Source organism: Narcine bancroftii, chromosome 2 (assembly GCF_036971445.1).
Source record: "Narcine bancroftii isolate sNarBan1 chromosome 2, sNarBan1.hap1, whole genome shotgun sequence".
Lineage (NCBI taxonomy): Eukaryota > Metazoa > Chordata > Chondrichthyes > Torpediniformes > Narcinidae > Narcine > Narcine bancroftii.
The window spans coordinates 25,582,357-25,608,476 of NC_091470.1; positions in this window are offsets into that span (position 1 = coordinate 25,582,357).

Below are 26,120 nucleotides of genomic sequence, written 5' to 3' on the forward strand. Positions count from 1 at the left end.
TGTCCCCCATACACTCTCAGTGGAAGATATCCCCCATACACTCTCAGCGGAAGATGTCACCCATACACTCTCAGCGGATGATGTCCCCCATACACTCTCAGCGATGATGTCCCCCATACACTCTCAGCGGAAGAAGTCCCCCATACACTCTCAGCGGAAGATGTACCCCATACACTCTCAGCAGATGATGTACCCCAGACACTCTCAGCGGAAGATGTCCCCCATACAGTCTCAGCAGATGATGTCCCCCATACAGTCTCAGCGGAAGATGTCCCCCATACACTCTCAGTGGAAGATGTCCCCCATACACTCTCAGCGGAAGATGTTCCCCATACACTCTCAGAGGATGATGTCCCCCATAGACTCTCAGCAGATGATGTCCCCCATACACTCTCAGCGGAAGATTTCCCCCATACACTCTCAGCAGATGATGTCCCCCATACACTCTCAGCGGAAGATGTCCCCCATACACTCTCAGCAGATGATGTCCCCCATACACTCTCAGCGGAAGATGTCCCCCATACACTCTCAGCGGAAGTTGTCCCCCATACACTCTCAGCGGAAGATGTCCCCCATACACTCTCAGCAGATGATGTCCCCCATACACTCTCAGCGGAATATGTCCCCCATACACTCTCAGCAGAAGATGTCCCCCATACACTCTCAGTAGAAGATGTCACCCATACACTCTAAGCGGAAGATGTCCCCCATACACTCTCAGCAGAAGATGTCCCCCATACACTCTCAGCAGATGATATCTCCCAGACACTCTCAGCAGATGATGTCCCACATACACTCTCAGCGGATGATGTCCCCCATACACTCACAGCAGAAGTTGTCCCCCATACCCTCTCAGCAGATGATGTCCCCCATACACTCTCAGCAGATTAAGTCCCCCATACACTCTCAGCAGAAGATGTCCCCCATACACTCTCAGCAGATGATGTCCCCCATACACTCTCAGCAGATGATGTCCCCCATACACTCTCAGCGGAAGATGTCCCCCAAACACTCTCAGTAGAAGATGTTCCCCATACACTCTCAGCGGAAGATGTCCCCCATACACTCTCAGCAGATGATGTCCCCCATACACTCTCAGCAGTAGATGTCCCCCATACACTCTCAGCAGAAGATGTCCCCCATACACTCTCAGCAGAAGATGTCCCCCATACACTCTCAGCAGAAGATGTCCCCCATACAGTCTTAGCGGAAGATGTCCCCCATACACTCTCAGTGGAAGATGTCACCCATACACTCTCAGCGGATGATGTCCCCCATACACTCTCAGCGATGATGTCCCCCAAACACTCTCAGCGGAAGAAGTCCCCCATACACTCTCAGCGGAAGATGTACCCCATACACTCTCAGCAGATGATGTACCCCAGACACTCTCAGCGGAAGATGTCCCCCATACAGTCTCAGCAGATGATGTCCCCCATACAGTCTCAGCGGAAGATGTCCCCCATACACTCTCAGTGGAAGATGTCCCCCATACACTCTCAGCGGAAGATGTTCCCCATACACTGTCAGAGGATGATGTCCCCCATAGACTCTCAGCAGATGATGTCCCCCATACACTCTCAGCGGAAGATGTCCCCCATACACTCTCAGCAGATGATGTCCCCCATACACTCTCAGCGGAAGATGTCCCCCATACACTCTCAGCAGATGATGTCCCCCATACACTCTCAGCGGAAGATGTCCCCCATACACTCTCAGCGGAAGATGTCCCCCATACACTCTCAGCGGAAGATGTCCCCCATACACTCTCAGCAGATGATGTCCCCCATACACTCTCAGCGGAATATGTCCCCCATACACTCTCAGCAGAAGATGTCCCCCATACACTCTCAGTAGAAGATGTCACCCATACACTCTAAGCGGAAGATGTCCCCCATACACTCTCAGCAGAAGATGTCCCCCAAACACTCTCAGCGGAAGATGTCCCCCATACACTCTCAGCAGAAGATGTCCCCCATAAACTCTCAGCAGATGATATCCCCCAGACACTCTCAGCAGATGATGTCCCCCATACACTCTCAGCGGATGATGTCCCCCATACACTCACAGCAGAATTTGTCCCCCATACCCTCTCAGCAGATGATGTCCCCCATACACTCTCAGCAGATTAAGTCCCCCATACACTCTCAGCAGAAGATGTCCCCCATACACTCTCAGCAGATGATGTCCACCATACACTCTCAGCAGATGATGTCCCCCATACACTCTCAGCGGAAGATGTCCCCCAAACACTCTCAGTAGAAGATGTACCCCATACACTCTCAGCGGAAGATGTCCCCCATACACTCTCAGCAGATGATGTCCCCCATACACTCTCAGCAGAAGATGTCCCCCATACACTCTCAGCAGAAGATGTCCCCCATACACTCTCAGCAGAAGATGTCCCCCATACACTCTCAGCGGAAGATGTTCCCCATACACTCTCAGCAGAAGATGTCCCCCATACACTCTCAGCAGAAGATGTCCCCCATACAATCTCAGCGGAAGATGTCCCCCATAGACTCTCAGTGGAAGATGTACCCCATACACTCTCAGCGGAAGATGTCCCCCATACACTCTCAGCGGATGATGTCCCCCATACACTCTCAGTGTATGATGTCCCCCATACACTCTCAGCGGAAGATGTCCCCCATACACTCTCAGCAGAAGATGTCCCCCATACAGTCTCAGCGGAAGATGTCCCCCATACACTCTCAGCGGAAGATGTCCCCCATACACTCTCAGCGGAAAATGTCCCCCATACACTCTCAGCGGAAGATGTCCCCCATACACTCTCAGCAGAAGATGTTCCCCATACACTCTCAGCGGAAGATGTCCCCCATACACTCTCAGCGGAAGATGTCCCCCATACACTCTCAGCGGAAGATGTCCCCCATACACTCTCAGCGGAAGATGTCCCCCATACACTCTCAGCGGAGGATGTCCCCCATACACTCTCAGCAGATGATGTCCCCCATACACTCTCAGCAGATGATGTCCCCCATACACTCTCAGCGGATGATGTCCCCCATACTCTCTCAGCAGATGATGTCCCCCATACACTCTCAGCAGATGATGTCCCCCATACACTCTCAGCGGAAAATGTCCCCCATACACTCTCAGCAGATGATGTCCCCCATACACTCTCAGCAGATGATGTCCCCATACACTCTCAGCGGAAGATGTCCCCCATACACTCTCAGCGGAAGATGTCCCCCATACACTCTCAGCGGAAGATGTCCCCCATACACTCTCTGCGGAAGATGTCCCCCATACACTCTCACCGGAAGATGTCCCCCATACACTCTCAGCGGAAGATGTCCCCCATACACACTCAGCGGAAGATGTCCCCCATACACTCTCAGCGGAAGATGTCCCCCATAAACTCTCAGCGGAAGATGTCCCCCATACACTCTCAGCAGATGATGTCCCCCATACACTCTCAGCAGAAGATGTCCCCCATACACTCTCAGCAGATGATGTCCCCCATACACTCTCAGTGGAAGATGTCCCCCATACACTCTCAGCGGAAGAATTCCCCCATACACCCTCAACGGAAGATGTCCCCCATACACACTCAGAGGATGATGTCCCCCATACACTGTCAGCGGAAGATGTCCCCCATACACTCTCAGCGGAAGATGTCCCCCATACACTCTCAGCGGAGGATCTCCCCCATACACTCTCAGCAGATGATGTCCCCCATACACTCTCAGCGGATGATGTCTCCCATACACTCTCAGCAGAAGATGTCCCCCATACACTCTCAGCAGATGATGTCCCCCATACACTCTCAGCGGATGATGTACCCCATACACTCTCAGCAGAAGATGTCCCCCATACACACTCAGCAGATGATGTCCCCCATACACTCTCAGCAGATGATGTCCCCCATACACTCTCAGCAGATGATGTCCCCCATATACTCTCAGCGGAAGATGTCCCCCATACACTCTCAGCAGATGATGTCCCCAATACACTCTCAGCAGATGTTGTCCCCCATACACTCTCAGCGGAAGATGTCCCCCATACACTCTCAGCGGAAGATGTCCCCCATACACTCTCAGCTGAAGATGTCCCCCATACACTCTCAGCGGAAGATGTTCCCCATACACTCTCAGGGGAAGATGTCCCCCATACACTCTCAGCGGAAGATGTCCCCCATACACACTCAGCGGAAGATGTCCCCCATACACTCTCAGCGGAAGATGTCCCCCATACACTCTCAGCGGAAGATGTCCCCCATACACTCTCAGCGGATTATGTCCCCCATACACTCTCAGCAGATGATGTACCCAGACACTCTCAGCGGAAGATGTCCCCCATACAGTCTCAGCAGATGATGTCCCCCATACACTCTAAGCGGAAGATGTCCCCCATACACTCTCAGCGGAAGATGTCCCCCATACACTCTCAGCGGAAGATGTCCCCCATACACTCTCAGCAGATGATGTCCCCCATACACTCTCAGCAGATGATGTCCCCATACACTCTCAGCGGATGATGTCCCCCATACACTCACAGCAGAAGTTGTCCCCCATACCCTCTCAGCAGATGATGTCCCCCATACACTCTCAGCAGATTAAGTCCCCCATACACTCTCAGCAGAAGATGTCCCCCATACACTCTCAGCAGATGATGTCCCCCATACACTCTCAGCAGATGATGTCCCCCATACACTCTCAGCGGAAGATGTCCCCCAAACACTCTCAGTAGAAGATGTTCCCCATACACTCTCAGCGGAAGATGTCCCCCATACACTCTCAGCAGATGATGTCCCCCATACACTCTCAGCAGAAGATGTCCCCCATACACTCTCAGCAGAAGATGTCCCCCATACACTCTCAGCAGAAGATGTCCCCCATACACTCTCAGCAGAAGATGTCCCCCATACAGTCTTAGCGGAAGATGTCCCCCATACACTCTCAGTGGAAGATGTCACCCATACACTCTCAGCGGATGATGTCCCCCATACACTCTCAGCGATGATGTCCCCCAAACACTCTCAGCGGAAGAAGTCCCCCATACACTCTCAGCGGAAGATGTACCCCATACACTCTCAGCAGATGATGTACCCCAGACACTCTCAGCGGAAGATGTCCCCCATACAGTCTCAGCAGATGATGTCCCCCATACAGTCTCAGCGGAAGATGTCCCCCATACACTCTCAGTGGAAGATGTCCCCCATACACTCTCAGCGGAAGATGTTCCCCATACACTCTCAGAGGATGATGTCCCCCATAGACTCTCAGCAGATGATGTCCCCCATACACTCTCAGCGGAAGATGTCCCCCATACACTCTCAGCAGATGATGTCCCCCATACACTCTCAGCGGAAGATGTCCCCCATACACTCTCAGCAGATGATGTCCCCCATACACTCTCAGCGGAAGATGTCCCCCATACACTCTCAGCGGAAGATGTCCCCCATACACTCTCAGCGGAAGATGTCCCCCATACACTCTCAGCAGATGATGTCCCCCATACACTCTCAGCGGAATATGTCCCCCATACACTCTCAGCAGAAGATGTCCCCCATACACTCTCAGTAGAAGATGTCACCCATACACTCTAAGCGGAAGATGTCCCCCATACACTCTCAGCAGAAGATGTCCCCCAAACACTCTCAGCGGAAGATGTCCCCCATACACTCTCAGCAGAAGATGTCCCCCATAAACTCTCAGCAGATGATATCCCCCAGACACTCTCAGCAGATGATGTCCCCCATACACTCTCAGCGGATGATGTCCCCCATACACTCACAGCAGAATTTGTCCCCCATACCCTCTCAGCAGATGATGTCCCCCATACACTCTCAGCAGATTAAGTCCCCCATACACTCTCAGCAGAAGATGTCCCCCATACACTCTCAGCAGATGATGTCCACCATACACTCTCAGCAGATGATGTCCCCCATACACTCTCAGCGGAAGATGTCCCCCAAACACTCTCAGTAGAAGATGTACCCCATACACTCTCAGCGGAAGATGTCCCCCATACACTCTCAGCAGATGATGTCCCCCATACACTCTCAGCAGAAGATGTCCCCCATACACTCTCAGCAGAAGATGTCCCCCATACACTCTCAGCAGAAGATGTCCCCCATACACTCTCAGCGGAAGATGTTCCCCATACACTCTCAGCAGAAGATGTCCCCCATACACTCTCAGCAGAAGATGTCCCCCATACAATCTCAGCGGAAGATGTCCCCCATAGACTCTCAGTGGAAGATGTACCCCATACACTCTCAGCGGAAGATGTCCCCCATACACTCTCAGCGGATGATGTCCCCCATACACTCTCAGTGTATGATGTCCCCCATACACTCTCAGCGGAAGATGTCCCCCATACACTCTCAGCAGAAGATGTCCCCCATACAGTCTCAGCGGAAGATGTCCCCCATACACTCTCAGCGGAAGATGTCCCCCATACACTCTCAGCGGAAAATGTCCCCCATACACTCTCAGCGGAAGATGTCCCCCATACACTCTCAGCAGAAGATGTTCCCCATACACTCTCAGCGGAAGATGTCCCCCATACACTCTCAGCGGAAGATGTCCCCCATACACTCTCAGCGGAAGATGTCCCCCATACACTCTCAGCGGAAGATGTCCCCCATACACTCTCAGCGGAGGATGTCCCCCATACACTCTCAGCAGATGATGTCCCCCATACACTCTCAGCAGATGATGTCCCCCATACACTCTCAGCGGATGATGTCCCCCATACTCTCTCAGCAGATGATGTCCCCCATACACTCTCAGCAGATGATGTCCCCCATACACTCTCAGCGGAAAATGTCCCCCATACACTCTCAGCAGATGATGTCCCCCATACACTCTCAGCAGATGATGTCCCCATACACTCTCAGCGGAAGATGTCCCCCATACACTCTCAGCGGAAGATGTCCCCCATACACTCTCAGCGGAAGATGTCCCCCATACACTCTCTGCGGAAGATGTCCCCCATACACTCTCACCGGAAGATGTCCCCCATACACTCTCAGCGGAAGATGTCCCCCATACACACTCAGCGGAAGATGTCCCCCATACACTCTCAGCGGAAGATGTCCCCCATAAACTCTCAGCGGAAGATGTCCCCCATACACTCTCAGCAGATGATGTCCCCCATACACTCTCAGCAGAAGATGTCCCCCATACACTCTCAGCAGATGATGTCCCCCATACACTCTCAGTGGAAGATGTCCCCCATACACTCTCAGCGGAAGAATTCCCCCATACACCCTCAACGGAAGATGTCCCCCATACACACTCAGAGGATGATGTCCCCCATACACTGTCAGCGGAAGATGTCCCCCATACACTCTCAGCGGAAGATGTCCCCCATACACTCTCAGCGGAGGATCTCCCCCATACACTCTCAGCAGATGATGTCCCCCATACACTCTCAGCGGATGATGTCTCCCATACACTCTCAGCAGAAGATGTCCCCCATACACTCTCAGCAGATGATGTCCCCCATACACTCTCAGCGGATGATGTACCCCATACACTCTCAGCAGAAGATGTCCCCCATACACACTCAGCAGATGATGTCCCCCATACACTCTCAGCAGATGATGTCCCCCATACACTCTCAGCAGATGATGTCCCCCATATACTCTCAGCGGAAGATGTCCCCCATACACTCTCAGCAGATGATGTCCCCAATACACTCTCAGCAGATGTTGTCCCCCATACACTCTCAGCGGAAGATGTCCCCCATACACTCTCAGCGGAAGATGTCCCCCATACACTCTCAGCTGAAGATGTCCCCCATACACTCTCAGCGGAAGATGTTCCCCATACACTCTCAGGGGAAGATGTCCCCCATACACTCTCAGCGGAAGATGTCCCCCATACACACTCAGCGGAAGATGTCCCCCATACACTCTCAGCGGAAGATGTCCCCCATACACTCTCAGCGGAAGATGTCCCCCATACACTCTCAGCGGATTATGTCCCCCATACACTCTCAGCAGATGATGTACCCAGACACTCTCAGCGGAAGATGTCCCCCATACAGTCTCAGCAGATGATGTCCCCCATACACTCTAAGCGGAAGATGTCCCCCATACACTCTCAGCGGAAGATGTCCCCCATACACTCTCAGCGGAAGATGTCCCCCATACACTCTCAGCAGATGATGTCCCCCATACACTCTCAGCAGATGATGTCCCCATACACTCTCAGCGGAAGATGTCCCCCATACACTCTCAGCGGAAGATGTCCCCCATACACTCTCAGCGGAAGATGTCCCCCATACACTCTCAGCGGAAGATGTCCCCCATACACTCTCACCGGAAGATGTCCCCCATACACACTCAGCAGATGATGTCCCCCATACACTCTCAGCAGATGATGTCCCCCATACACTCTCAGCAGATGATGTCCCCCATATACTCTCAGCGGAAGATGTCCCCCATACACTCTCAGCAGATGATGTCCCCCATACACTCTCAGCAGATGTTGTCCCCCATACACTCTCAGCGGAAGATGTCCCCCATACACTCTCAGCGGAAGATGTCCCCCATACACTCTCAGCTGAAGATGTCCCCCATACACTCTCAGCGGAAGATGTTCCCCATACACTCTCAGGGGAAGATGTCCCCATACACTCTCAGCGGAAGATGTCCCCCATACACACTCAGCGGAAGATGTCCCCCATACACTCTCAGCGGAAGATGTCCCCCATACACTCTCAGCGGAAGATGTCCCCCATACACTCTCAGCGGATTATGTCCCCCATACACTCTCAGCAGATGATGTACCCAGACACTCTCAGCGGAAGATGTCCCCCATAGAGTCTCAGCAGATGATGTCCCCCATACACTCTAAGCGGAAGATGTCCCCCATACACTCTCAGCGGAAGATGTCCCCCATACACTCTCAGCGGAAGATGTCCCCCAAACACTCTCAGCAGAAGATGTCCCCCATACACTCTCAGCAGATGATGTCCCCCAGACACTCTCAGCAGATAATGTCCCCCATACACTCTCAGCGGATGATGTCCCCCATACACTCTCAGCAGAAGATGTCCCCCATACACTCTCAGCAGATGATGTCCCCCATACACTCTCAGCAGATGAAGTCCCCCATACACTCTCAGCAGAAGATGTCCCCCATACACTCTCAGCAGATGATGTCCCCCATACACTCTCAGCGGAAGATGTCCCCCATACACTCTCAGCAGATGATGTCCCCCATAAACTCTCAGCAGAAGATGTCCCCCATACACTCTCAGCAGAAGATGTCCCCCATACACTCTCAGCTGAAGATGTCCCCCTTACACTCTCAGCGGAAGATGTCCCCCATACACTCTCAGCAGATGATGTCCCCCATACACTCTCAGCAGAAGATATCCCCCATAGACTCTCAGGAGAAGATGTCCCCCATGCACTCTCAGCAGAAGATGTCCCCCATACACTCTCAGTGGAAGATGTCCCCCATACACTCTCAGCGGAAGATTTCCCCCATACACTCTCAGCGGAAGATGTCCCCCATACACTCTCAGCGGAAAATGTCCCCCATACACTCTCAGCGGAAGATGTCCCCCATACACTCTCAGCAGAAGATGTTCCCCATACACTCTCAGCGGAAGATGTCCCCCATACACTCTCAGCGGAAGATGTCCCCCATACACTCTCAGCGGAAGATGTCCCCCATACACTCTCAGCGGAAGATGTCCCCCATACACTCTCAGCGGAGGATGTCCCCCATACACTCTCAGCAGATGATGTCCCCCATATACTCTCAGCGGATGATGTCCCCCATACACTCTCAGCAGAAGATGTCCCCCATACACTCTCAGCAGATGATGTCCACCATACACTCTCAGCGGATGATGTCCCCCATACTCTCTCAGCAGAAGATGTCCCCCATACACTCTCAGCAGATGATGTCCCCCATACACTCTCAGAAGATGATGTCCCCCATACACTCTCAGCGGAAGATGTCCCCAATACACTCTCAGCAGATGATGTCCCCCATACACTCTCAGCAGATGATGTCCCCATACAATCTCAGCGGAAGATGTCCCCCATACACTCTCAGCGGAAGATGTCCCCCATACACTCTCAGCGGAAGATGTCCCCCATACACTCTCAGCGGAAGATGTCCCCCATACACTCTCACCGGAAGATGTCCCCCATACACTCTCAGCGGAAGATGTCCCCCATTCACACTCAGCGGAAGATGTCCCCCATACACTCTCAGCGGAAGATGTCCCCCATACACTCTCAGCGGAAGATGTCCACCATACACTCTCAGCGGAATATATCCCCCATACACTCTCAGCAGATGATGTACCCAGACACTCTCAGCGGAAGATGTCCCCCATACAGTCTCAGCAGATGATGTCCCCCATATAGTCTCAGCGGAAGATGTCCCCCATACACACTCAGTGGAAGATGTCCCCCATACACTCTCAGCGGAAGATGTCCCCCATACACTCTCAGCAGATAATGTCCCCCATACACTCTCAGCAGATGATGTCCCCAATACACTCTCAGCAGATGTTGTCCCCCATACACTCTCAGCGGAAGATGTCCCCCATACACTCTCAGCGGAAGATGTCCCCCATACACTCTCAGCTGAAGATGTCCCCCATACACTCTCAGCGGAAGATGTTCCCCATACACTCTCAGGGGAAGATGTCCCCCATACACTCTCAGCGGAAGATGTCCCCCATACACACTCAGCGGAAGATGTCCCCCATACACTCTCAGCGGAAGATGTCCCCCATACACTCTCAGCGGAAGATGTCCCCCATACACTCTCAGCGGATTATGTCCCCCATACACTCTCAGCAGATGATGTACCCAGACACTCTCAGCGGAAGATGTCCCCCATACAGTCTCAGCAGATGATGTCCCCCATACGCTCTAAGCGGAAGATGTCCCCCATACACTCTCAGCGGAAGATGTCCCCCATACACTCTCAGCGGAAGATGTCCCCCATACACTCTCAGCAGATGATGTCCCCCATACACTCTCAGCAGATGATGTCCCCATACACTCTCAGCGGAAGATGTCCCCCATACACTCTCAGCGGAAGATGTCCCCCATACACTCTCAGCGGAAGATGTCCCCCATACACTCTCAGCGGAAGATGTCCCCCATACACTCTCACCGGAAGATGTCCCCCATACACACTCAGCAGATGATGTCCCCCATACACTCTCAGCAGATGATGTCCCCCATACACTCTCAGCAGATGATGTCCCCCATATACTCTCAGCGGAAGATGTCCCCCATACACTCTCAGCAGATGATGTCCCCCATACACTCTCAGCAGATGTTGGCCCCATACACTCTCAGCGGAAGATGTCCCCCATACACTCTCAGCGGAAGATGTCCCCCATACACTCTCAGCTGAAGATGTCCCCCATACACTCTCAGCGGAAGATGTTCCCCATACACTCTCAGGGGAAGATGTCCCCCATACACTCTCAGCGGAAGATGTCCCCCATACACACTCAGCGGAAGATGTCCCCCATACACTCTCAGCGGAAGATGTCCCCCATACACTCTCAGCGGAAGATGTCCCCCATACACGCTCAGCGGATTATGTCCCCCATACACTCTCAGCAGATGATGTACCCAGACACTCTCAGCGGAAGATGTCCCCCATAGAGTCTCAGCAGATGATGTCCCCCATACACTCTAAGCGGAAGATGTCCCCCATACACTCTCAGCGGAAGATGTCCCCCATACACTCTCAGCGGAAGATGTCCCCCATACACTCTCAGCAGAAGATGTCCCCCATACACTCTCAGCAGATGATGTCCCCCAGACACTCTCAGCAGATAATGTCCCCCATACACTCTCAGCGGATGATGTCCCCCATACACTCTCAGCAGAAGATGTCCCCCATACACTCTCAGCAGATGATGTCCCCCATACACTCTCAGCAGATGAAGTCCCCCATACACTCTCAGCAGAAGATGTCCCCCATACACTCTCAGCAGATGATGTCCCCCATACACTCTCTGCGGAAGATGTCCCCCATACACTCTCAGCAGATGATGTCCCCCATAAACTCTCAGCAGAAGATGTCCCCCATACACTCTCAGCAGAAGATGTCCCCCATACACTCTCAGCTGAAGATGTCCCCCTTACACTCTCAGCGGAAGATGTCCCCCATACACTCTCAGCAGATGATGTCCCCCATACACTCTCAGCAGAAGATATCCCCCATAGACTCTCAGCAGAAGATGTCCCCCATGCACTCTCAGCAGAAGATGTCCCCCATACACTCTCAGTGGAAGATGTCCCCCATACACTCTCAGCGGAAGATTTCCCCCATACACTCTCAGCGGAAGATGTCCCCCATACACTCTCAGCGGAAAATGTCCCCCATACACTCTCAGCGGAAGATGTCCCCCATACACTCTCAGCAGAAGATGTTCCCCATACACTCTCAGCGGAAGATGTCCCCCATACACTCTCAGCGGAAGATGTCCCCCATACACTCTCAGCGGAAGATGTCCCCCATACACTCTCAGCGGAAGATGTCCCCCATACACTCTCAGCGGAGGATGTCCCCCATACACTCTCAGCAGATGATGTCCCCCATATACTCTCAGCGGATGATGTCCCCCATACACTCTCAGCAGAAGATGTCCCCCATACACTCTCAGCAGATGATGTCCACCATACACTCTCAGCGGATGATGTCCCCCATACTCTCTCAGCAGAAGATGTCCCCCATACACTCTCAGCAGATGATGTCCCCCATACACTCTCAGAAGATGATGTCCCCCATACACTCTCAGCGGAAGATGTCCCCAATACACTCTCAGCAGATGATGTCCCCCATACACTCTCAGCAGATGATGTCCCCATACACTCTCAGCGGAAGATGTCCCCCATACACTCTCAGCGGAAGATGTCCCCCATACACTCTCAGCGGAAGATGTCCCCCATACACTCTCAGCGGAAGATGTCCCCCATACACTCTCACCGGAAGATGTCCCCCATACACTCTCAGCGGAAGATGTCCCCCATTCACACTCAGCGGAAAATGTCCCCCATACACTCTCAGCGGAAGATGTCCCCCATACACTCTCAGCGGAAGATGTCCACCATACACTCTCAGCGGAATATATCCCCCATACACTCTCAGCAGATGATGTACCCAGACACTCTCAGCGGAAGATGTCCCCCATACAGTCTCAGCAGATGATGTCCCCCATATAGGCTCAGCGGAAGATGTCCCCCATACACTCTCAGTGGAAGATGTCCCCCATACACTCTCAGCGGAAGATGTCCCCCATACACTCTCAGCAGATAATGTCCCCCATACACTCTCAGCAGATGATGTCCCCAATACACTCTCAGCAGATGTTGTCCCCCATACACTCTCAGCGGAGGATGTCCCCCATACACTCTCAGCGGAAGATGTCCCCCATACACTCTCAGCTGAAGATGTCCCCCATACACTCTCAGCGGAAGATGTTCCCCATACACTCTCAGGGGAAGATGTCCCCCATACACTCTCAGCGGAAGATGTCCCCCATACACACTCAGCGGAAGATGTCCCCCATAAACTCTCAGCGGAAGATGTCCCCCATACACTCTCAGCGGAAGATGTCCCCCATACACTCTCAGCGGATTATGTCCCCCATACACTCTCAGCAGATGATGTACCCAGACACTCTCAGCGGAAGATGTCCCCCATACAGTCTCAGCAGATGATGTCCCCCATACACTCTAAGCGGAAGATGTCCCCCATACACTCTCAGCGGAAGATGTCCCCCATACACTCTCAGCGGAAGATGTCCCCCATACACTCTCAGCAGATGATGTCCCCCATACACTCTCAGCAGATGATGTCCCCATACACTCTCAGCGGAAGATGTCCCCCATACACTCTCAGCGGAAGATGTCCCCCATACACTCTCAGCGGAAGATGTCCCCCATACACTCTCAGCGGAAGATGTCCCCCATACACTCTCACCGGAAGATGTCCCCCATACACACTCAGCAGATGATGTCCCCCATACACTCTCAGCAGATGATGTCCCCCATACACTCTCAGCAGATGATGTCCCCCATATACTCTCAGCGGAAGATGTCCCCCATACACTCTCAGCAGATGATGTCCCCCATACACTCTCAGCAGATGTTGTCCCCCATACACTCTCAGCGGAAGATGTCCCCCATACACTCTCAGCGGAAGATGTCCCCCATACACTCTCAGCGGAAGATGTCCCCCATACACTCTCAGCGGAAGATGTCCCCCATACACTCTCAGCGGAAGATGTCCCCCATACACTCTCAGCAGAAGATGTTCCCCATACACTCTCAGCGGAAGATGTCCCCCATACACTCTCAGCGGAAGATGTCCCCCATACACTCTCAGCGGAAGATGTCCCCCATACACTCTCAGCGGAAGATGTCCCCCATACACTCTCAGCGGAGGATGTCCCCCATACACTCTCAGCAGATGATGTCCCCCATATACTCTCAGCGGATGATGTCCCCCATACACTCTCAGCAGAAGATGTCCCCCATACACTCTCAGCAGATGATGTCCACCATACACTCTCAGCGGATGATGTCCCCCATACTCTCTCAGCAGAAGATGTCCCCCATACACTCTCAGCAGATGATGTCCCCCATACACTCTCAGAAGATGATGTCCCCCATACACTCTCAGCGGAAGATGTCCCCAATACACTCTCAGCAGATGATGTCCCCCATACACTCTCAGCAGATGATGTCCCCATACACTCTCAGCGGAAGATGTCCCCCATACACTCTCAGCGGAAGATGTCCCCCATACACTCTCAGCGGAAGATGTCCCCCATACACTCTCAGCGGAAGATGTCCCCCATACACTCTCACCGGAAGATGTCCCCCATACACTCTCAGCGGAAAATGTCCCCCATACACACTCAGCGGAAGATGTCCCCCATACACTCTCAGCGGAAGATGTCCCCCATACACTGTCAGCGGAAGATGTCCACCATACACTCTCAGCGGAATATATCCCCCATACACTCTCAGCAGATGATGTACCCAGACACTCTCAGCGGAAGATGTCCCCCATACAGTCTCAGCAGATGATGTCCCCCATATAGTCTCAGCGGAAGATGTCCCCCATACACTCTCATTGGAAGATGTCCCCCATACACTCTCAGCGGAAGATGTCCCCCATACACTCTCAGCAGATAATGTCCCCCATACTCTCTCAGCAGATGATGTCCCCCATACACTCTCAGCGGAAGATGTCCCCCATACACTCTCAGCAGATGATGTCCCCCATACACTCTCAGCGGAAGATGTCCCCCATACACTCTCAGCGGAAGATGTCCCCCATACACTCTCAGCGGAAGATGTCCCCCATACACTCTCAGCAGATGATGTCCCCCATACACTCTCAGCGGAATATGTCCCCCATACACTCTCAGCAGAAGATGTCCCCCATACACTCTCAGTAGAAGATGTCACCCATAGACTCTAAGCGGAAGATGTCCCCCATACACTCTCAGCAGAAGATGTCCCCCATACACTCTCAGCGGAAGATGTCCCCCATACACTCTCAGCAGAAGATGTCCCCCATACACTCTCAGCAGATGATATCCCCCAGACACTCTCAGCAGATGATGTCCCCCACACACTCTCAGCGGATGATGTCCCCATACACTCTCAGCAGAAGTTGTCCCCAATACCCTCTCAGCAGATGATGTCCCCCATACACTCTCAGCAGATTAAGTCCCCCATACACTCTCAGCAGAAGATGTCCCCCATACACTCTCAGCAGATGATGTCCCCCATACACTCTCAGCAGATGATGTCCCCCATACACTCTCAGCGGAAGATGTCCCCCAAACACTCTCAGTAGAAGATGTACCCCATACACTCTCAGCGGAAGATGTCCCCCATACACTCTCAGCAGATGATGTCCCCCATACACTCTCAGCAGAAGATGTCCCCCATACACTCTCAGCAGAAGATGTCCCCCATATACTCTCAGCAGAAGATGTCCCCCATACACTCTCAGCGGAAGATGTCCCCCATACACTCTCAGCAGATGATGTCTCCCATACACTCTCAGCAGAAGATGTCCCCCATAGACTCTCAGCAGAAGATGTCCCCCATGCACTCTCAGCAGAAGATGTCCCCCATACACTCAGTGGAAGATGTCCCCCATACACTCTCAGCGGAAGATTTCCCCCATAGACTCTCAGCGGAAGATGTCCCCCATACACTCTCAGAGGATGATGTCCCCCATACACTCTCAGAGGAAGATGTCCCCCATACACACTCAGCGGAAGATGTCCCCCATACACTCTCAGCGGAAGATGTCCCCCATACACTCTCAGCGGAAGATGTCCCCCATACACGCTCAGCGGATTATGTCCCCCATACACTCTCATCAGATGATGTACCCAGACACTCTCAGCGGAAGATGTCCCCCATAGAGTCTCAGCAGATGATGTCCCCCATACACTCTAAGCGGAAGATGTCCCCCATACACTCTCAGCGGAAGATGTCCCCCATACACTCTCAGCGGAAGATGTCCCCCATAAACTCTCAGCAGAAGATGTCCCCCATACACTCTCAGCAGATGATGTCCCCCAGACACTCTCAGCAGATAATGTCCCCCATACACTCTCAGCGGATGATGTCCCCCATACACTCTCAGCAGAAGATGTCCCCCATACACTCTCAGCAGATGATGTCCCCCATACACTCTCAGCAGATGAAGTCCCCCATACACTCTCAGCAGAAGATGTCCCCCATACACTCTCAGCAGATGATGTCCCCCATACACTCTCAGCGGAAGATGTCCCCCATACACTCTCAGCAGATGATGTCCCCCATAAACTCTCAGCAGAAGATGTCCCCCATACACTCTCAGCAGAAGATGTCCCCCATACACTCTCAGCTGAAGATGTCCCCCTTACACTCTCAGCGGAAGATGTCCCCCATACACTCTCAGCAGATGATGTCCCCCATACACTCTCAGCAGAAGATATCCCCCATAGACTCTCAGCAGAAGATGTCCCCCATGCACTCTCAGCAGAAGATGTCCCCCATACACTCTCAGTGGAAGATGTCCCCCATACACTCTCAGCGGAAGATTTCCCCCATACACTCTCAGCGGAAGATGTCCCCCATACACTCTCAGCGGAAAATGTCCCCCATACACTCTCAGCGGAAGATGTCCCCCATACACTCTCAGCAGAAGATGTTCCCCATACACTCTCAGCGGAAGATGTCCCCCATACACTCTCAGCGGAAGATGTCCCCCATACACTCTCAGCGGAAGATGTCCCCCATACACTCTCAGCGGAAGATGTCCCCCATACACTCTCAGCGGAGGATGTCCCCCATACACTCTCAGCAGATGATGTCCCCCATACACTCTCAGCGGAATATGTCCCCCATACACTCTCAGCAGAAGATGTCCCCCATACACTCTCAGTAGAAGATGTCACCCATAGACTCTAAGCGGAAGATGTCCCCCATACACTCTCAGCAGAAGATGTCCCCCATACACTCTCAGCGGAAGATGTCCCCCATACACTCTCAGCAGAAGATGTCCCCCATACACTCTCAGCAGATGATATCCCCCAGACACTCTCAGCAGATGATGTCCCCCACACACTCTCAGCGGATGATGTCCCCATACACTCTCAGCAGAAGTTGTCCCCAATACCCTCTCAGCAGATGATGTCCCCCATACACTCTCAGCAGATTAAGTCCCCCATACACTCTCAGCAGAAGATGTCCCCCATACACTCTCAGCAGATGATGTCCCCCATACACTCTCAGCAGATGATGTCCCCCATACACTCTCAGCGGAAGATGTCCCCCAAACACTCTCAGTAGAAGATGTACCCCATACACTCTCAGCGGAAGATGTCCCCCATACACTCTCAGCAGATGATGTCCCCCATACACTCTCAGCAGAAGATGTCCCCCATACACTCTCAGCAGAAGATGTCCCCCATATACTCTCAGCAGAAGATGTCCCCCATACACTCTCAGCGGAAGATGTCCCCCATACACTCTCAGCAGATGATGTCTCCCATACACTCTCAGCAGAAGATGTCCCCCATAGACTCTCAGCAGAAGATGTCCCCCATGCACTCTCAGCAGAAGATGTCCCCCATACACTCAGTGGAAGATGTCCCCCATACACTCTCAGCGGAAGATTTCCCCCATAGACTCTCAGCGGAAGATGTCCCCCATACACTCTCAGAGGATGATGTCCCCCATACACTCTCAGAGGAAGATGTCCCCCATACACACTCAGCGGAAGATGTCCCCCATACACTCTCAGCGGAAGATGTCCCCCATACACTCTCAGCGGAAGATGTCCCCCATACACGCTCAGCGGATTATGTCCCCCATACACTCTCAGCAGATGATGTACCCAGACACTCTCAGCGGAAGATGTCCCCCATAGAGTCTCAGCAGATGATGTCCCCCATACACTCTAAGCGGAAGATGTCCCCCATACACTCTCAGCGGAAGATGTCCCCCATACACTCTCAGCGGAAGATGTCCCCCATACACTCTCAGCAGAAGATGTCCCCCATACACTCTCAGCAGATGATGTCCCCCAGACACTCTCAGCAGATAATGTCCCCCATACACTCTCAGCGGATGATGTCCCCCATACACTCTCAGCAGAAGATGTCCCCCATACACTCTCAGCAGATGATGTCCCCCATACACTCTCAGCAGATGAAGTCCCCCATACACTCTCAGCAGAAGATGTCCCCCATACACTCTCAGCAGATGATGTCCCCCATACACTCTCAGCGGAAGATGTCCCCCATACACTCTCAGCAGATGATGTCCCCCATAAACTCTCAGCAGAAGATGTCCCCCATACACTCTCAGCAGAAGATGTCCCCCATACACTCTCAGCTGAAGATGTCCCCCTTACACTCTCAGCGGAAGATGTCCCCCATACACTCTCAGCAGATGATGTCCCCCATACACTCTCAGCAGAAGATATCCCCCATAGACTCTCAGCAGAAGATGTCCCCCATGCACTCTCAGCAGAAGATGTCCCCCATACACTCTCAGTGGAAGATGTCCCCCATACACTCTCAGCGGAAGATTTCCCCCATACACTCTCAGCGGAAGATGTCCCCCATACACTCTCAGCGGAAAATGTCCCCCATACACTCTCAGCGGAAGATGTCCCCCATACACTCTCAGCAGAAGATGTTCCCCATACACTCTCAGCGGAAGATGTCCCCCATACACTCTCAGCGGAAGATGTCCCCCATACACTCTCAGCGGAAGATGTCCCCCATACACTCTCAGCGGAAGATGTCCCCCATACACTCTCAGCGGAGGATGTCCCCCATACACTCTCAGCAGATGATGTCCCCCATATACTCTCAGCGGATGATGTCCCCCATACACTCTCAGCAGAAGATGTCCCCCATACACTCTCAGCAGATGATGTCCACCATACACTCTCAGCGGATGATGTCCCCCATACTCTCTCAGCAGAAGATGTCCCCCATACACTCTCAGCAGATGATGTCCCCCATACACTCTCAGAAGATGATGTCCCCCATACACTCTCAGCGGAAGATGTCCCCAATACACTCTCAGCAGATGATGTCCCCCATACACTCTCAGCAGATGATGTCCCCATACACTCTCAGCGGAAGATGTCCCCCATACACTCTCAGCGGAAGATGTCCCCCATACACTCTCAGCGGAAGATGTCCCCCATACACTCTCAGCGGAAGATGTCCCCCATACACTCTCACCGGAAGATGTCCCCCATACACTCTCAGCGGAAGATGTCCCCCATTCACACTCAGCGGAAAATGTTCCCCAATACACTCTCAGCGTAAGATGTCCCCCATACACTCTCAGCGGAAGATGTCCACCATACACTCTCAGCGGAATATATCCCCCATACACTCTCAGCAGATGATGTACCCAGACACTCTCAGCGGAAGATGTCCCCCATACAGTCTCAGCAGATGATGTCCCCCATATAGTCTCAGCGGAAGATGTCCCCCATACACTCTCAGTGGAAGATGTCCCCCATACACTCTCAGCGGAAGATGTCCCCCATACACTCTCAGCAGATAATGTCCCCCATACACTCTCAGCAGATGATGTCCCCAATAAACTCTCAGCAGATGTTGTCCCCCATACACTCTCAGCGGAAGATGTCCCCCATACACTCTCAGCGGAAGATGTCCCCCATACACTCTCAGCTGAAGATGTCCCCCATACACTCTCAGCGGAAGATGTTCCCCATACACTCTCAGGGGAAGATGTCCCCCATACACTCTCAGCGGAAGATGTCCCCCATACACACTCAGCTGAAGATGTCCCCCATACACTCTCAGCGGAAGATGTCCCCCATACACTCTCAGCGGAAGATGTCCCCCATACACTCTCAGCGGATTATGTCCCCCATACACTCTCAGCAGATGATGTACCCAGACACTCTCAGCGGAAGATGTCCCCCATACAGTCTCAGCAGATGATGTCCCCCATACACTCTAAGCGGAAGATGTCCCCCATACACTCTCAGCGGAAGATGTCCCCCATACACTCTCAGCGGAAGATGTCCCCCATACACTCTCAGCAGATGATGTCCCCCATACACTCTCAGCAGATGATGTCCCCATACACTCTCAGCGGAAGATGTCCCCCATACACTCTCAGCGGAAGATGTCCCCCATACACTCTCAGCGGAAGATGTCCCCCATACACTCTCAGCGGAAGATGTCCCCCATACACTCTCACCGGAAGATGTCCCCCATACACACTCAGCAGATGATGTCCCCCATACACTCTCAGCAGATGATGTCCCCCATACACTCTCAGCAGATGATGTCCCCCATATACTCTCAGCGGAAGATGTCCCCCATACACTCTCAGCAGATGATGTCCCCCATACACTCTCAGCAGATGTTGTCCCCCATACACTCTCAGCGGAAGATGTCCCCCATACACTCTCAGCGGAAGATGTCCCCCATACACTCTCAGCGGAAGATTTCCCCCATACACTCTCAGCGGAAGATGTCCCCCATACACTCTCAGCGGAAAATGTCCCCCATACACTCTCAGCGGAAGATGTCCCCCATACACTCTCAGCAGAAGATGTTCCCCATACACTCTCAGCGGAAGATGTCCCCCATACACTCTCAGCGGAAGATGTCCCCCATACACTCTCAGCGGAAGATGTCCCCCATACACTCTCAGCGGAAGATGTCCCCCATACACTCTCAGCGGAGGATGTCCCCCATACACTCTCAGCAGATGATGTCCCCCATATACTCTCAGCGGATGATGTCCCCCATACACTCTCAGCAGAAGATGTCCCCCATACACTCTCAGCAGATGATGTCCACCATACACTCTCAGCGGATGATGTCCCCCATACTCTCTCAGCAGAAGATGTCCCCCATACACTCTCAGCAGATGATGTCCCCCATACACTCTCAGAAGATGATGTCCCCCATACACTCTCAGCGGAAAATGTCCCCAATACACTCTCAGCAGATGATGTCCCCCATACACTCTCAGCAGATGATGTCCCGATACACTCTCAGCGGAAGATGTCCCCCATACACTCTCAGCGGAAGATGTCCCCCATACACTCTCAGCGGAAGATGTCCCCCATACACTCTCAGCGGAAGATGTCCCCCATACACTCTCACCGGAAGATGTCCCCCATACACTCTCAGCGGAAGATGTCCCCCATACACACTCAGCGGAAGATGTCCCCCATACACTCTCAGCGGAAGATGTCCCCCATACACTCTCAGCGGAAGATGTCCACCATACACTCTCAGCGGAATATATCCCCCATACACTCTCAGCAGATGATGTACCCAGACACTCTCAGCGGAAGATGACCCCCATACAGTCTCAGCAGATGATGTCCCCCATATAGTCTCAGCGGAAGATGTCCCCCATACCCTCTCAGTGGAAGATGTCCCCCATACACTCTCAGCGGAAGATGTCCCCCATACACTCTCAGCAGATAATGTCCCCCATACTCTCTCAGCAGATGATGTCCCCCATACACTCTCAGCGGAAGATGTCCCCCATACACTCTCAGCAGATGATGTCCCCCATACACTCTCAGCGGAAGATGTCCCCCATACACTCTCAGCGGAAGATGTTCCCCATACACTCTCAGGGGAAGATGTCCCCCATACACTCTCAGCAGATGATGTCCCCCATACACTCTCAGCAGATGATGTCCCCCATACACTCTCAGCGGAAGATGTCCCCCAAACACTCTCAGTAGAAGATGTACCCCATACACTCTCAGCGGAAGATGTCCCCCATACACTCTCAGCAGATGATGTCCCCCATACACTCTCAGCAGAAGATGTCCCCCATACACTCTCAGCAGAAGATGTCCCCCATATACTCTCAGCAGAAGATGTCCCCCATACACTCTCAGCGGAAGATGTCCCCCATACACTCTCAGCAGATGATGTCTCCCATACACTCTCAGCAGAAGATGTCCCCCATAGACTCTCAGCAGAAGATGTCCCCCATGCACTCTCAGCAGAAGATGTCCCCCATACACTCAGTGGAAGATGTCCCCCATACACTCTCAGCGGAAGATTTCCCCCATAGACTCTCAGCGGAAGATGTCCCCCATACACTCTCAGAGGATGATGTCCCCCATACACTCTCAGCAGAAGATGTCCCCCATACACTCTCAGCGGAAGACCTCCCCCATACACTCTCAGCAGAAGATGTCCCCCATAGACTCTCAGCGGAAGATGTCCCCCATGCACTCTCAGCAGAAGATGTCCCCCATACACTCGCAGCAGAAGATGTCCCCCATACAGTCTCAGCGGAAGATGTCCCCCATACACTCTCAGTGGAAGATGTCCCCCATACACTCTCAGCGGAAGATGTCCCCCATACACTCTCAGCGGATGATGTCCCCCATACACTCTCAGCGTATGATGTCCCCCATACACTCTCAGCGGAAGATGTCCCCCATAAACTCTCAGCAGAAGATGTCCCCCATACTGTCTCAGCGGAAGATGTCCCCCATACACTCTCAGCGGAAGATGTCCCCCATACACTATCAGCGGAAAATGTCCCCCATACACTCTCAGCAGAAGATGTCCCCCATACAGTCTCAGCGGAAGATGTCCCCCATACACTCTCACCGGAAGATGTCCCCCATACACACTCAGCAGATGATGTCCCCCATACACTCTCAGCAGATGATGTCCCCCATACACTCTCAGCAGATGATGTCCCCCATATACTCTCAGCGGAAGATGTCCCCCATACACTCTCAGCAGATGATGTCCCCCATACACTCTCAGCAGATGTTGTCCCCCATACACTCTCAGCGGAAGATGTCCCCCATACACTCTCAGCGGAAGATGTCCCCCATACACACTCAGCGGAAGATGTCCCCCATACACTCTCAGCGGAAGATGTCCCCCATACACTCTCAGCGGAAGATGTCCCCCATACACGCTCAGCGGATTATGTCCCCCATACACTCTCAGCAGATGATGTACCCAGACACTCTCAGCGGAAGATGTCCCCCATAGAGTCTCAGCAGATGATGTCCCCCATACACTCTAAGCGGAAGATGTCCCCCATACACTCTCAGCGGAAGATGTCCCCCATACACTCTCAGCGGAAGATGTCCCCCATACACTCTCAGCAGAAGATGTCCCCCATACACTCTCAGCAGATGATGTCCCCCAGACACTCTCAGCAGATAATGTCCCCCATACACTCTCAGCGGATGATGTCCCCCATACACTCTCAGCAGAAGATGTCCCCCATACACTCTCAGCAGATGATGTCCCCCATACACTCTCAGCAGATGAAGTCCCCCATACACTCTCAGCAGAAGATGTCCCCCATACACTCTCAGCAGATGATGTCCCCCATACACTCTCAGCGGAAGATGTCCCCCATACACTCTCAGCAGATGATGTCCCCCATAAACTCTCAGCAGAAGATGTCCCCCATACACTCTCAGCAGAAGATGTCCCCCATACACTCTCAGCTGAAGATGTCCCCCTTACACTCTCAGCGGAAGATGTCCCCCATACACTCTCAGCAGATGATGTCCCCCATACACTCTCAGCAGAAGATATCCCCCATAGACTCTCAGCAGAAGATGTCCCCCATGCACTCTCAGCAGAAGATGTCCCCCATACACTCTCAGTGGAAGATGTCCCCCATACACTCTCAGCGGAAGATTTCCCCCATACACTCTCAGCGGAAGATGTCCCCCATACACTCTCAGCGGAAAATGTCCCCCATACACTCTCAGCGGAAGATGTCCCCCATACACTCTCAGCAGAAGATGTTCCCCATACACTCTCAGCGGAAGATGTCCCCCATACACTCTCAGCGGAAGATGTCCCCCATACACTCTCAGCGGAAGATGTCCCCCATACACTCTCAGCGGAAGATGTCCCCCATACACTCTCAGCGGAGGATGTCCCCCATACACTCTCAGCAGATGATGTCCCCCATATACTCTCAGCGGATGATGTCCCCCATACACTCTCAGCAGAAGATGTCCCCCATACACTCTCAGCAGATGATGTCCACCATACACTCTCAGCGGATGATGTCCCCCATACTCTCTCAGCAGAAGATGTCCCCCATACACTCTCAGCAGATGATGTCCCCCATACACTCTCAGAAGATGATGTCCCCCATACACTCTCAGCGGAAGATGTCCCCAATACACTCTCAGCAGATGATGTCCCCCATACACTCTCAGCAGATGATGTCCCCATACACTCTCAGCGGAAGATGTCCCCCATACACTCTCAGCGGAAGATGTCCCCCATACACTCTCAGCGGAAGATGTCCCCCATACACTCTCAGCGGAAGATGTCCCCCATACACTCTCACCGGAAGATGTCCCCCATACACTCTCAGCGGAAGATGTCCCCCATTCACACTCAGCGGAAAATGTTCCCCAATACACTCTCAGCGGAAGATGTCCCCCATACACTCTCAGCGGAAGATGTCCACCATACACTCTCAGCGGAATATATCCCCCATACACTCTCAGCAGATGATGTACCCAGACACTCTCAGCGGAAGATGTCCCCCATACAGTCTCAGCAGATGATGTCCCCCATATAGTCTCAGCGGAAGATGTCCCCCATACACTCTCAGTGGAAGATGTCCCCCATACACTCTCAGCGGAAGATGTCCCCCATACACTCTCAGCAGATAATGTCCCCCATACACTCTCAGCAGATGATGTCCCCAATAAACTCTCAGCAGATGTTGTCCCCCATACACTCTCAGCGGAAGATGTCCCCCATACACTCTCAGCGGAAGATGTCCCCCATACACTCTCAGCTGAAGATGTCCCCCATACACTCTCAGCGGAAGATGTTCCCCATACACTCTCAGGGGAAGATGTCCCCCATACACTCTCAGCGGAAGATGTCCCCCATACACACTCAGCTGAAGATGTCCCCCATACACTCTCAGCGGAAGATGTCCCCCATACACTCTCAGCGGAAGATGTCCCCCATACACTCTCAGCGGATTATGTCCCCCATACACTCTCAGCAGATGATGTACCCAGACACTCTCAGCGGAAGATGTCCCCCATACAGTCTCAGCAGATGATGTCCCCCATACACTCTAAGCGGAAGATGTCCCCCATACACTCTCAGCGGAAGATGTCCCCCATACACTCTCAGCGGAAGATGTCCCCCATACACTCTCAGCAGATGATGTCCCCCATACACTCTCAGCAGATGATGTCCCCATACACTCTCAGCGGAAGATGTCCCCCATACACTCTCAGCGGAAGATGTCCCCCATACACTCTCAGCGGAAGATGTCCCCCATACACTCTCAGCGGAAGATGTCCCCCATACACTCTCACCGGAAGATGTCCCCCATACACACTCAGCAGATGATGTCCCCCATACACTCTCAGCAGATGATGTCCCCCATACACTCTCAGCAGATGATGTCCCCCATATACTCTCAGCGGAAGATGTCCCCCATACACTCTCAGCAGATGATGTCCCCCATACACTCTCAGCAGATGTTGTCCCCCATACACTCTCAGCGGAAGATGTCCCCCATACACTCTCAGCGGAAGATGTCCCCCATACACTCTCAGCGGAAG